Source organism: Squalius cephalus, assembly GCF_949319135.1.
Source record: "Squalius cephalus genome assembly, chromosome: 1".
Taxonomy (NCBI): Eukaryota; Metazoa; Chordata; class Actinopteri; order Cypriniformes; family Leuciscidae; genus Squalius; species Squalius cephalus.
This window is the reverse complement of record NC_137122.1, coordinates 46,495,942-46,508,846: the sequence shown is the minus strand read 5'-3', so window position 1 is coordinate 46,508,846 and position 12,905 is coordinate 46,495,942.

The window sequence follows — 12,905 nt, the reverse complement described above, 5'->3', positions numbered from 1 at the left end:
TCACTGGATTATTACAATTAATGGCAAAAAGAATGTTTGGAAATGTAAACTGATATTTCCTACTGACACACTACAGTAAAAGATATAAAAAACTGACTTAAAACCATTTTAACATGGATATTAACATGCCTAATTTGCACATTTGCACAGTACTGTACATTTTTAAAGCATTTATTGATCTTCGTAAATGTGAGTTAGTAACAATATACAGTCATGCTCAAAAGTTTACATACAACAGGATGATGTCCAAATTTTGTTTATATATATATTTAGTACTGCCCTGGAAGCAACAGAAGATACTTGTTTCCCAGAAGACAAATTTAGTACAATTTATCTCGATCTTCAAATTCAAAAAGTTTTCATCCCCCTGGCTCTTAATGCATCATTTCCTTCTGGAAACTTTTTTTAATAGTTGTGTTCGAGTCCCTCAATTGTCCTCAGTATGAAAAGATGGATCTCAAAATCATAGTCACTGCTGGAAAACTGACGAATTTGCAGGACCTGAAGGATTTTTCTGAAGAACATTGGGCAGTTTAACTGCTCAGGCCCAACAAGGGACTCAAGAACAACCATCATAAAACAAAAACAGCCATGGATCATCCAGGTAACGACACACGGTATTAAGAATCAAGGGTAGGCTATGTAAACTTTTGAACAGGGTCATTTTTTTTTATAAATTCAGCTTCTTCTTTTTTTGTCTTGTGGACTACATATAACTCTTTTATGCAAAATATGATTTAATGGATTAATGGACGCCAAATGACGCAATCGAATCGGTTTGAGCAAAGGAATCAGATGAAACAAGATTTTTTGTTTCTAGCCCTTACGGTTCAAAAGTTATTAGCATAAACGTGTGAAAATTTGGACAGTTGGTGGCCCTAAAGGGATTGAGTTAAAGACTCCAAATTTGCTATGGTGACAGTTCAGTCTATCCTCTATCAGTGTGCCAAATTTCATAACTTCGGTTCTATGGGCTGCCATAGATTTCCATGGCGGAAAAAGAATAAGAATGCCAATGATTTCAAGAGGTGCCTATGCACTTTCAGTGCTTGTCTGCTAATAACATGCATTTTGTATGATCCCTCTTATTTTGGTAACATAATTAACATTTTGCAGATTCTGCAAGGTGTAGGCTATGTCAGAAAAACTGAGTAGGTTTGAACCTTTGACTTGTACTCTACATGAAAGTTATCAGCTTAAAAAGATTCAGCTTCACTAGAAGTCTATAAATAGACACATTTCTGAATAACCCATGGCCTTTACCAGAGTGTCAACCTCACATGGAGTTTCTGTATTCACACTCTGCTTTCTGAAACCATCAACTGCCTCGCTAAACCAAATCACACTTGCTAAGGAACTCAGTTTGGGGCAACAATTATATTAAAAGCGATCAAATTGTGATGAGCCGACTGGTTGAAGCAATATGGCAGCTGGATCATCTTGACTGTAACACCCCAGCAGAAAATGCCCTCTTCTGCCTTGTGTTTTGTGAATAATCATAATGTGATTATTATGCACAGTAGGTGAAAGGAACAGTGAAAGTCTCACTGACCTACTTATGTAAGTGTTTAGGCTCGTGCTGCAAAACACTGTGTCACTGCTGAAAGGGTAAAACAGGAAGTCAAGGGTTTTGAGTTAGGCCAACCAGATTGCTTAATTTACCAAGGTGCATGTATGAATATAGCGTATGTGACCCAGGTCACTAAAAATCCTGTTGATGTAAGAGAAGACTGAGAGTGAGGGTTGCACTCTCGCCACGACGCGCGTTTCTTATATTATAGAATGAGGATTTGTTTTAAACCAGTATTAAACTTTAACTATAAATTCAGTGATACCTTAAACCAGGTTGGATCAGCAGGAAAAATGCTCTTATATGACTTTTACCCCGCAGAAAATATTGTCTTGCATTGAAAGATAGACCCGAGCCATAGAGCAACTATAGAGATCAAAATATTTAAGATTATTACTATTAAAGTTCTTTTTTCATCCCTCTCCTCCTGTTTCCCACTCTTTCATTGACAGCGACCCACATGCATACATCTTCATCGACTGACCTCGTCTCCTCATCTATTATGTATGGAATCTCTCATTCTGTCAGCGGTGACTTGCACAGACTAGCCAAATGTGATGGGGCCTCAAGTTCTGAAGGGTTCCCTTTTTATTTTATTTTTTTATTGATTTATTTTTGCTAAACAATAAGCCTTGATATTTTTCCTGCCAGACTGATGCAGTGTACAAACACACTCGCAGCAATGCTTTCCCACAGCACATGAATGATGCTGATCACGTGGCTGAATTTGTTTGTACGCTGCATCTGGGTTCACTGAAACGTGGCCTGATTTTGGCTTCAGGCCGCAGATGACCTGCAGAAACTCATTCCAAGTTGTCGTGGGGTAAACATTAAGCAGGACCATATTTGCTTAAATATGTTATTATTTTTCTACATATCAAAACATCTATTTAGTTTTTTTCAGGTTAAATATTTTGGAATGTACTGAATGGTACCGAAATTAAGTTTGTTTATGTGTGTATATATTATAGACAATTATATACTGTATATGTGTGTGTATGTATTATAGATATTTACAGTGTATATATATATATATATATATATATATATATATATATATATATATATATATATGTTTGTGTGTGTGTGTGTGTATGTACGTGTGTGTGTGTATGTACATGTATGTACGTATATGTATGTATATTTATATGTGTGTATATGTATGTATATGTGTATGTATGTATATGTGCAGTATCTCACAAAAGTGAGTACACCCCTCACATTTCAGCAAACATTTTAGTATCTTCTCAAGAAATGAAACTTGGATATATTTTAGAGTAGTCAATGTGCTGCTTGTATTACTGTCCTCTGAAAATAACTCAACATACAGCCATTATTGTCTAAATAGCTGGCAACAAAAGTGAGTACACTCTAATTGATAATAGCTGTATGTCGTTTAACCATGCAAAGCCACATGTCCTATTCATCATGTTCATGTTTTTGTCTGCTTGACAGGACCATACAAATTTGTGTATCTTGTATTAGAGCAGTTAAAATTTGTGCTTGGGAGTACAGTTCTCTCATACTGACCACTGGATGTTCAACATGGCACCTCATGGCAAAGAACTCTCTAAGGATTTGAGAATTAGAATTGCTGCTCTCCACAAAGATGGCCAATGCTATAAGAAGATTGGTAACACCCTGAAACTGAGTTACAGTACAGGCCAGGGTCAAACAGAGGTCTTCCGAGACGGGTTCCACTCGGAACAGGCCTCGCAAGGGTCAATCAAAGAAGTTGAGTCCTCTTGCTGTGTGTCAGGTTTCAAAAAACAGACGCATGAGTCCTGCCAGCATTGCTTTAGATGTTGTAGAAGTGGAAGGTCAGCTTGTCAGTGCTCAGACCATACACCGCACACTCACTGTAAAAAATTTCTAACCCTCCCAAATCAAAAATTTCAAGTGACCGATAACATCTAAATTTTTCAATTGGCCCAAGTGAAATTCTGTAAATTTCAATTGGCCCAAGTGAAAATCTGTGAATTTAATTTTATAATTTACAGAATTTCACTTGGGCCAAGTGAAAAAATTAGATGTTATCGGTCACTTGAAATTTTTGATTTGGGAGGGTTAGAATTTTTTTACAGTGCTGCAACAAGTCGGTTTGCATGGCTCACAAGAAAGCCTGCAAACAGTTTGCTGAAAGCAACCTGTCCAAGAACATGAATTACTGGAACCATGTCCTGTGGCCTGATGAGACTTAAGATAAACTTGTTTGGCTTAGATGGTGTCCAGCATGTGTGGTGACGCCCTGGTAAGGAGTACCAAGAAAATTGTGTCTACAGTCAAGCATGGTGGTGGTAACATCATGATCTAGGGCTGCATGAGTGCTGCTGCTGGAAACATGGATTCCAGCATGTACTGCGACATTCTGAAGCAGAACATGATGTCCTCCCTTCAGAGACTGGGGCGAACGGCATGATAACGACCCCAAACATACAGCCAAGATGACAACTGCCTTGCTGAGGAAGCTGAAGGTGAAGGTAATGGAGTTGGAGTGGCCAAGTATGTCTCCAGACCTGAACCCTATTGAGCACCAGTGGGGCGTCCTCAAGCGGAAGGTGGAGAAGCGCCATGTGTCTAACATCCAGCAGCTCCATGATGTCTTTATGGAGGAGTGGAAGAGGATCCCAGCAACAAACTGTGCAGCTCTTGTGAACATGCCTAGGAGGATTGAGGCAGTGCTAGATAACAATGGTGCTCACACAAAATATTGACACTTTGGACACAGTTTTGACATGTTCACTTATGGTGTACTCACTTTTGTTGCCAGCTATTTTGACATTAATGGCTGTATGTTGAGTTATTTTCAGAGGACAGTAAATATATACTGCTATACAAGCAGCACACTGACTACTCTAAAATATATCCAAGTTTCATTTCTATAGTATTGTCCCTTGTGAAGATATACTAAAATGTTTGCTGAAATGTGAGGGGTGTACTCTCTTTTGTGAGAAATAATATGTGTGATTATGTGTATATGTATGTATGTGCATATGTACTTGTGTGTGTGTATATGTATATGTATATGTGTGTGTATATGTATGTGTGTGTATATGTATGTGTGTGTGTGTGTGTGTGTAGATAGATAGATAAATCGTCATGTTGTGTTTCTGAAAAAAAACATGGTTTTAGAACTACATGAGGGTGAATAAATTACAATAGCATTTTATTTTCTGCAGCACAAACCGTTCCTATTAGTATTCATGGAAGAACTTAGCCGTGGATGAATCTTTGTAAACTCGAGAAAATGACCCTAAACTGAACCCAAACTTTAGGATTTCAAAGATTCAGACAAACTGAAGAACTCAGAACAACCTTGAAAAAGTTGAATTGCCCTAAATCTCACATACATTTAAAACTCGTGAAGTCTGCACAATTAGCGAGCCTTCTTTGAGAGCTTTTGTCACCAATGCATTTTTAATGCTTTAAGTTGGCGGTCTCTGCATATTTAACGTGTCTCTTCTCTCATCCATTGTTTTGTAGTAGAGATGCACATGGCCGAGGTGGGGTCTCCCCCTCTGGCTCTTTGTCTGAGTGACAGTAACCAAACAAAGCCCCCTGTCTCTCAGGATGATGATGTCATTTTGGGTCTCCATCCCCCAGCAAGGGCCAGGACAGAGTGTGTTTATGTGGGTGTCATTAAACTTTCACATGATTCATGGGAGCAGTTAGGGAGCATCCATGCATTGAGACAAATGATGTGCATGTGAAATGAGAAGTGGATGTGTATTTGTGTAACGCTCAAGTAAAGATGCTCACTCACACTAACTCAGGCATCTGAAACCCATACACGCTGTCATTTCTTTTGATTTATTTTCTCTCTTTTCGTTTTCCTCACTTTCTTTGTTCATGATGTCTTTTTCTCACATTCTCTTCACAGCTGAGAGCAGCACAGAGGTGTGATATCACAGCCAAGGAAATTGCTTTAACCTGCATGCATCCCTAGATGAATGCAAGAAGAGAGTGTGTCTAATGTGCCCTTGTTCTCCACAGTTGTTGTTTAAGAAAGGAGTCGCACTCTTTCTGGCTATTCTGTTCTCTCTCTTTTTTGCTTCTTTCTTTCAAAGAGAAGGCTACATTAAAAACAATGTTCTTTTTATATTTAATTTGTGTTTATTAAAGGAATACTTCACCTGTAAGACTGGAAGATCTGGAAGAGAAGAAATTAACATTTGAACTCTCTCTTGTTAAGTTAGCATTACCATTTGAGATGCAAGTCTCACCTCAGAATACATCTCTTTCCCTCTTCCCCCACTCCTTCTCTCTCGCCCAAAAATAAAAACGCTGTCATTAGTGTTGGAAATAAGAAGCTGTTACCCTTCCGGAACTGAATGATTTTTTATGACATTCGATCCCATTAACAGTTTGCGCACGTGCATTTTGCGTCAGTGCAGACTTAACACTAAAATACTGTAAAAGAGTGTTTCCTAGATTACTAGTGCGATAAGTACAATCAGATTCACTGGCGAATTATTTTTATGAGTCCTTTCTATTATGTATCAAACACATACAGCAAGACTAGTGTATTGCGATTTTCGCGCACGTAGCCTACTCTTGCGACGCTACCAGACTCCACACCGTAACTATAACGATAACGGCACAGAGAAACCATATGGTTGGAGTCACGTTCAGTTATTTTTTTCCCGCTGATGAATGATAAAAAACATTGACAGCCAATCAGAATTCATCCTGCTTTAAAGAGGTCGAGCATTTAAATCGGCAGACGACACAACTTTAACAGATTAGCCTAATATCGCCCACTGGTGTGGACACTAGTCATCGTTACTGTCTTTATAGTTATCGTTCTTGGTGTGAACGGGCCAGGTTCTTTTTTTAGTGTATCTGAAATATGCAGTGCGACCAGCGAAGGCTGATTCGCAAACAAACAAACGACTCAAGCCGATTAAAGGAATAGTTCACTTAAAAATTGAAATTCTCACAATTTACTCACCTCAAGCCATCCAAGGTGTATGACTTTCTTATTTCAGTCGAACACAATCAGAGTCAGTTATGTTAACCTCTTAAGTGTCACCGGCCCACCGGTGGGCCCAAAATCATTACATATTTAAAACAGTAATATCCTATAATAAACATAAACTAATCTTGACAAACTATATATCATTTGAAAGCTTACAAACTCTAGTTTTCATATTTGGTGAATGATTTCCAAAATAAATTAGAGAGGAGCTGTAATTTATCAATTTGCAACAAGAATATTTTCATATTTATAAGGCGTGTTCAGACCTTTATTTTGAAATAGCAATGAACATGAAAAATCATGAAAGAATGGATGAAACCTCAGTTTGTTTTCATGCCAAGAGTTCAAAAGATATCATCCATTCAATTATTTTAGAAAAAAATATATTAATATGTTTTTAATAACACATATGGAAATGAAGGCGCCCTTATATGGGCAGTAATGGAGTCTGGTTGTCACCTAGTGAAAATGTTTGGTACTGCGCCCAAACAAAATCTCACTGAAAGCTCATTTTTTGAGATATCAACCTAAAATTTGAAACACAACTTATTCAGATTTTTGGCTTTGATTTTCTAGCAGTTTTAGAGTCGGCCAGGTTTTAAAAATATATATTTTATATAAAATATGAATAATTAATTTTTTTAAATTGTACATTTATATAAACACAAACTTATATAACTTTTTTTTTGTTTCACTTTCTTAATTTATTTCACTTCAACAAAAATCTGCCAAATGTCTTCTTTAAAACAAGACCAATTTTACGTCTATACTCCAAAGCATTCTTTAATTACAACCATTTAAAGTCGAAATGTGCATTTTCATGTATATTTAAAAAAAGGGGGGTGACACTTAAAGGGTTAAATAATATCCTAGCTCTTCCCAGCTTTATAATGGCATTGAATAGTGCCCGAGTTTTTGAAGCTCCAAAAGGCGCATCCATCCATCCATCCATCCATCCATCCATCCATCATAACAGTCATCCATATGACTCCAGTGGGTTGATAAATGCCTTCTAAAGCAAAGCAGTGGGTTTTTGTAAGAAAAATATCCATATTTAAAACTGTATAAACTATAATCACTGGTTTTCGGTAACACCGTACGTGCATAGAGAGTCGAGTTCTGGTGGAAAGGTGACCTGACCTGATATTTTTAAATATAACACTGTGTTTGGCTGAAAGAAGAAAGTCATATAAACCTATGGCTTGAGGGTTAATAAATTATGGGATAATTTTCATTTTAAGGGTTGCACTTGATTTTAATTTGTGCACTTGTGCACTTACCTAAGAAAGTGCTAGTTAATATTACATGGGTTAAGGTTGGTACCTAGATATTTAACCAGTTCTTGTAATTACTATAAGTACATCGAGAACAGGACTGTAAAATAAAGAGCAAAAGATGTTGCAACATTTTTGTTTTGTTTTAGACCTTTATTGAAGTTGATCCCAGCATTTGGCAACCGAATTGCTTTTCTGTTTTCCAAATATTTCTCAAATTCAAAAGAGTTGTTAAGATAAGTCACCTATCTGGTGTCAGGTCTTAAACAGTATACACATTAAGACATGTAGCATATCATGCTTCCCAATTGATGCCAAGCTAAATGATGTGAAGTCTGAGGATCACAGTGAAATAATAGTCCCATAAAAGTGTGTTTTTGAAAATGTTCTTCAGGGGGCACATTACCATCTTAATCTGCCAGACTGACTGGGAGGAGGGCGTCTGCGCTGGGGTAAGACAAACGGCTCTCCTCATTAAATTATGCGTTTGGTTGTGTACCGGGATAAGAAGGGGGGTTTTGTATATCATAGTGCTTAAAAGTGGGTCTGTTTAATGAGTTAAAGATAATCTCCTTACGGCACAAATTACACACACACACACACACACACACACACACACACACACACACACACACACACACACACACACACACACACACACACACACACACACACACACACACAGACACACACACACAACGATCCTGCACTCTAGAGGCCTTCAACATTCATCTTAGTTTTTGTGTGTATGTGTGTATGAAAGAGTGAGTGTGTTTCCACATGAAAGGCTTCTGTCTAGATTTAAAGGGGTTCCCAGTTTAGTAAAGTGTTGGACATGATGGATCTATTGTTTATTGTGAAAATAAAAGGCTCTGTCTCAGTATTCTGACTAAGGACATTGGCGTTTTGTTGTTTATTCGCCCGTGCAATACATTACAATCCTTTTCACGAAGAATGACAACATAGCGAGCGTGTGTGCTTGAGCTTGTGTGTTTGCGTGGTGTACGATAACGATAACGCATGTCATAAGGATGGCGTTGTGTCAGCAGGGAGGGGTGATGGGGGGATGTATTTAATGAGTCATCGCAGATGTGAGCTCTGTTCTCCTCACTCCAGGGCAAGTGCGTTAGGCTCCTGAGGTCATCCATCATCTGAGTGTGTGTGGGTGGGTGGGTTTATGTAGTCTTATGAGGGCTGGTGGGCTTCACTGCCAGGCAAACATATTAGAGAGTCATGTTCATTACAAAGACAAATCTGCTTATGGAATTACCATGGTAATGGCTTCTTTCGCTTTTGTGGAAATACTGCTCTGTTTTTGTTGGATTTCTAGGAGGAAACTAATATAAACATGTAGACACAAAATGGTTTATGAGTAGGGATATACAATATGTAACTCTATATTGGCCAATTGCAACCATTTTCTTTTTTTTTATTATATTTTTTTCTGAAAACACTGATATTTGAAGCTGATAATATTAGGACTTATTTCACCCAGTTCAAACAGTAACTTTTTCTATGCCAGGTTTCAAAAGTGCTAAAGAGTTATTATAACTTTTTACATTATGTTCTGGTGAACTTTACAACAATACACTCTCTCTCTCTCTCTCTCTCTCTCTCTCTCTCTCTCTCTCTCTCTCTCTCTCTCTCTCTCTCTCTCTCTCTCTCTCTCGCGCACTTTTTTTTATTATACACTATACTGTATATATAATTTGTAAATAATTGTTATTGTATTCTATTTTTATTATATTTCAAATATAATATCAAATATGTGTTCTACTTTTTTTTATACTTTTTAAAGATCATTTTAATATAGTACACAAGTGTGAAATAGATTTGTGTGTATGCTTGTCTATATATATAGTGTGTATATATATATAGTTATTAATTTTTTTTTCAATATACTATATCATATCAAATATATAAAAAACAAATATATAAATTTACATACTATAATTCAGCTTCAGCTGAAACATTATATAAAACAATAAATAAACATGTATAATATAATCAGTTATCACTCACAAGTATCGACCAATGTTTCTGTATCGACCGACGATACAGTACTCAGTGTATAGACCAATTTTGTCTGTACATTCCTAATTTTGACATGCATTAATGTCATTCCCAGTTGCAGGACCTCATCTGGCTTTAGAGTGAATTTATTTATGGGTTCATTACCCCTTAAATTCTCTTGTTGAGAGAACAGAAAACATTATGCAGCCATTTACAGCACTTTGATGGCAAGTCTAAGGGTTTTATGGGGGTTCTTGTGATGAAGTCACAGACTATGCATGTCGACATCATGTCAGTCATCTTCAGAGAAGGTCATATGACTAAATGGTATGACAAACACTTGACTGTCATTCTGTTGACACTCACACACATCCACATCTGACCACGGCCCTAATGCAGTGTACTTCCCCATTCAAGGGACCACAGAAACCACAGAGGTTGATGTGGGATAAAAAGAGGAACGTCCTGCCGTGAGATAAACGGGGGAAGCCACTAAGTTTATAACGGTGGAGAGATTGAGTGTGTTCTGTGACCGGCGGATGACTGCGGTGGTTCACCCCATGTGTGATTTCCACCGCTCTGCAGCATGGTCTCACTCTCATTTCCATGGTGACAACGAGGACCTCTACTGACGCAGAGCTAAATTTATACCTTTTCCCGCCTGCAGTTTTGAGCTTGCAGACATGACTAAGTGAAGTCACACACACAATGCTCAAAATTCAATAGGATCATGTAGAATTTATCTGAGGTTCATTACACCCAGCCTAACTTGAACATGTTTTGTTTGTGTGATGGGCGGAAATTCCCATTCTGAGGTGTGGCCAGACATCACATATGATGTGCGGAAGAAGCTCTAACCACAGTTGACAGTTGACATCTTATATCAGGCATCAAGATGATTCCCTCTTCTGTTGATCAGGGACCATTTCCACAATAGAAAATAAATGCAGATATATGCTTTTATAGAGATAAATGGTTCTATCAAGCGCTACATACATTGAACCTTTTAATTTCCCATCATGGAATAATTTTATGGATTTAGTTTAAATTTATAAACATAAAAAGACTGTCACTAGAAAAACAACAACTGTTATACATGAAAGCATTATGCAGTAATTTAAGACATTTCTGCCAATTTAGAACCTGAATGGCATAAAGGGTTCTTTAAAATTGAGTCAAGAACCATAGAGTTCTATATAGAACCCATTAAACCTTTTTTCTGCCTAGCATAAAAAAATGTTTGATGCAATATTTTATTTGTTTTGTGAGTTTTATTAAAGAAAGTAAGGTCATATAATAGTTTTACGTGTTTTATAAACCACATAGACCTCATTAATTTTTCAAGCATTTTACTTTTAAGCAAATTAATTAGTATCCATGTGTTACAATGATTCTGTATTCAATTAAGTGCTGCAGCATAGTGCGGTCACCGATGGTCACCGGATCCCATATTTACCCCTCATAGGTGTCTTGGGATACTGTTTCCTGACAGACGTTTGAACAAGACACCATGGCCTGCCAAACGTAACTTAATACTGATAATGAAGTTGCTTACTCTATTGGCTCACAACTATAAGCCACTCGTACCTCGACCATGCAGGCCTGAGGTCTGATGGTGTCGGCATGTGTCTACTAATAAGTGCCTTTGATAAATAAGACACTTAAATGCAGTGTGTGTGTTCATGAAGTGGTTTTGAAAAAGATAACCCCTTTTGTGCTTTCCAGCTGGGCAATTTGAAACCATACAGCTGGCTAACTGTAGACCTTACGGAGAACAAGACACATGACAAATGTAATTGATACAGCACAGAACTTTAGTCTGAGTCAGGTTCTTCATTAATGAATGTCGCTGCTGTTGTCTTTATGCTTTAAAAGATAGACAAAAGTCTATGTAAAATAGATGTTCTTTTTTTATTTTCTTGATTCTACTTTGCCCTGTTCTTATTATGTGTTCACATTATTTCCACTATTTCTACTGTAATAGAGCTAATGGAAACACACAAAATATATGTAATGTTCTTTGTCATTCCTTACAAAAATGTCATTTAAAAATAAAGGTTCTAAAAAGAAGTTTCTGCAGTGCCATAGAAGAACCATTGTGGGTTCTCCAAAGAATCTTTCAGTCAACAGTTCTTAAAATAACTTCTTCTTTGCTTTGTGTGAATAATATTTTGATTATATAATAGTATTAGTCACCGATACCATAATAAAGTTTTATGTATTCATATTTATTTCCTTTGTAATAATTAATTAAAATATTTAAAATTTACCAAGTGCTGGAATTCAAATTCTTTTGAAACTGTAAGTTTGATTATCACAAAAAAAATAATAATAATAATAATAATAATAATTCACAAAATTAATGAAAAAAAGTTTTTCGTTAGTGTTACAACCAAGGTTCAGCAGTGGGAATTCTTTGTACTTTACATTAATTTGAACCGTTTAGAAGTATACATTCTGAAGCATTCATATCTCAGAATATTATAGCAAACGTTGAAACACACAAACATAGTGGTATTGTACCAGTTGCCACATGATGGAACAGTTATTCAATATTTCGGGGTGCAGGATTAGAAAAAAATGAAAAAGCCTATCAAATAAATGTTCAGCCTTTGGCGCACACGTGGGTTCTTCAGCGTCAATATGAGCTTGTGACTGCAATTGCTGCGATTCAAAGCAATTGAGCAATATCTCTTCACACCGCCAATAACCCGCACTCAGCTGCAGAGAAGGCGGGTGGAGAGAGAGTGAGAGATTGAGAGAGAGAGAGAGAGAGAGAGCGAGAGAGAGAGAGAGAGAGAGAGAGAGAGAGAGGGTGTGTGTAGTCTGTATACTGTACGTGAGAGCGACGGAGCGCAGTATTTGTGCGGACTCAGAGACGCAGAGACATTCGGTACCGTGAGAGAAAAATAAATACGGATATAGCCTACCACCGAACCAGTCAGGGATCTACAGACACGGAATAATCTTCAGTATCGAGTCTCCTGTCTCGCCTGCGACGAAAGCCCGTTTCCCTCAGACCTGCTGCGGTAAACGATTCATTTATGGTCCAGCATCTTGGCAGAGACTG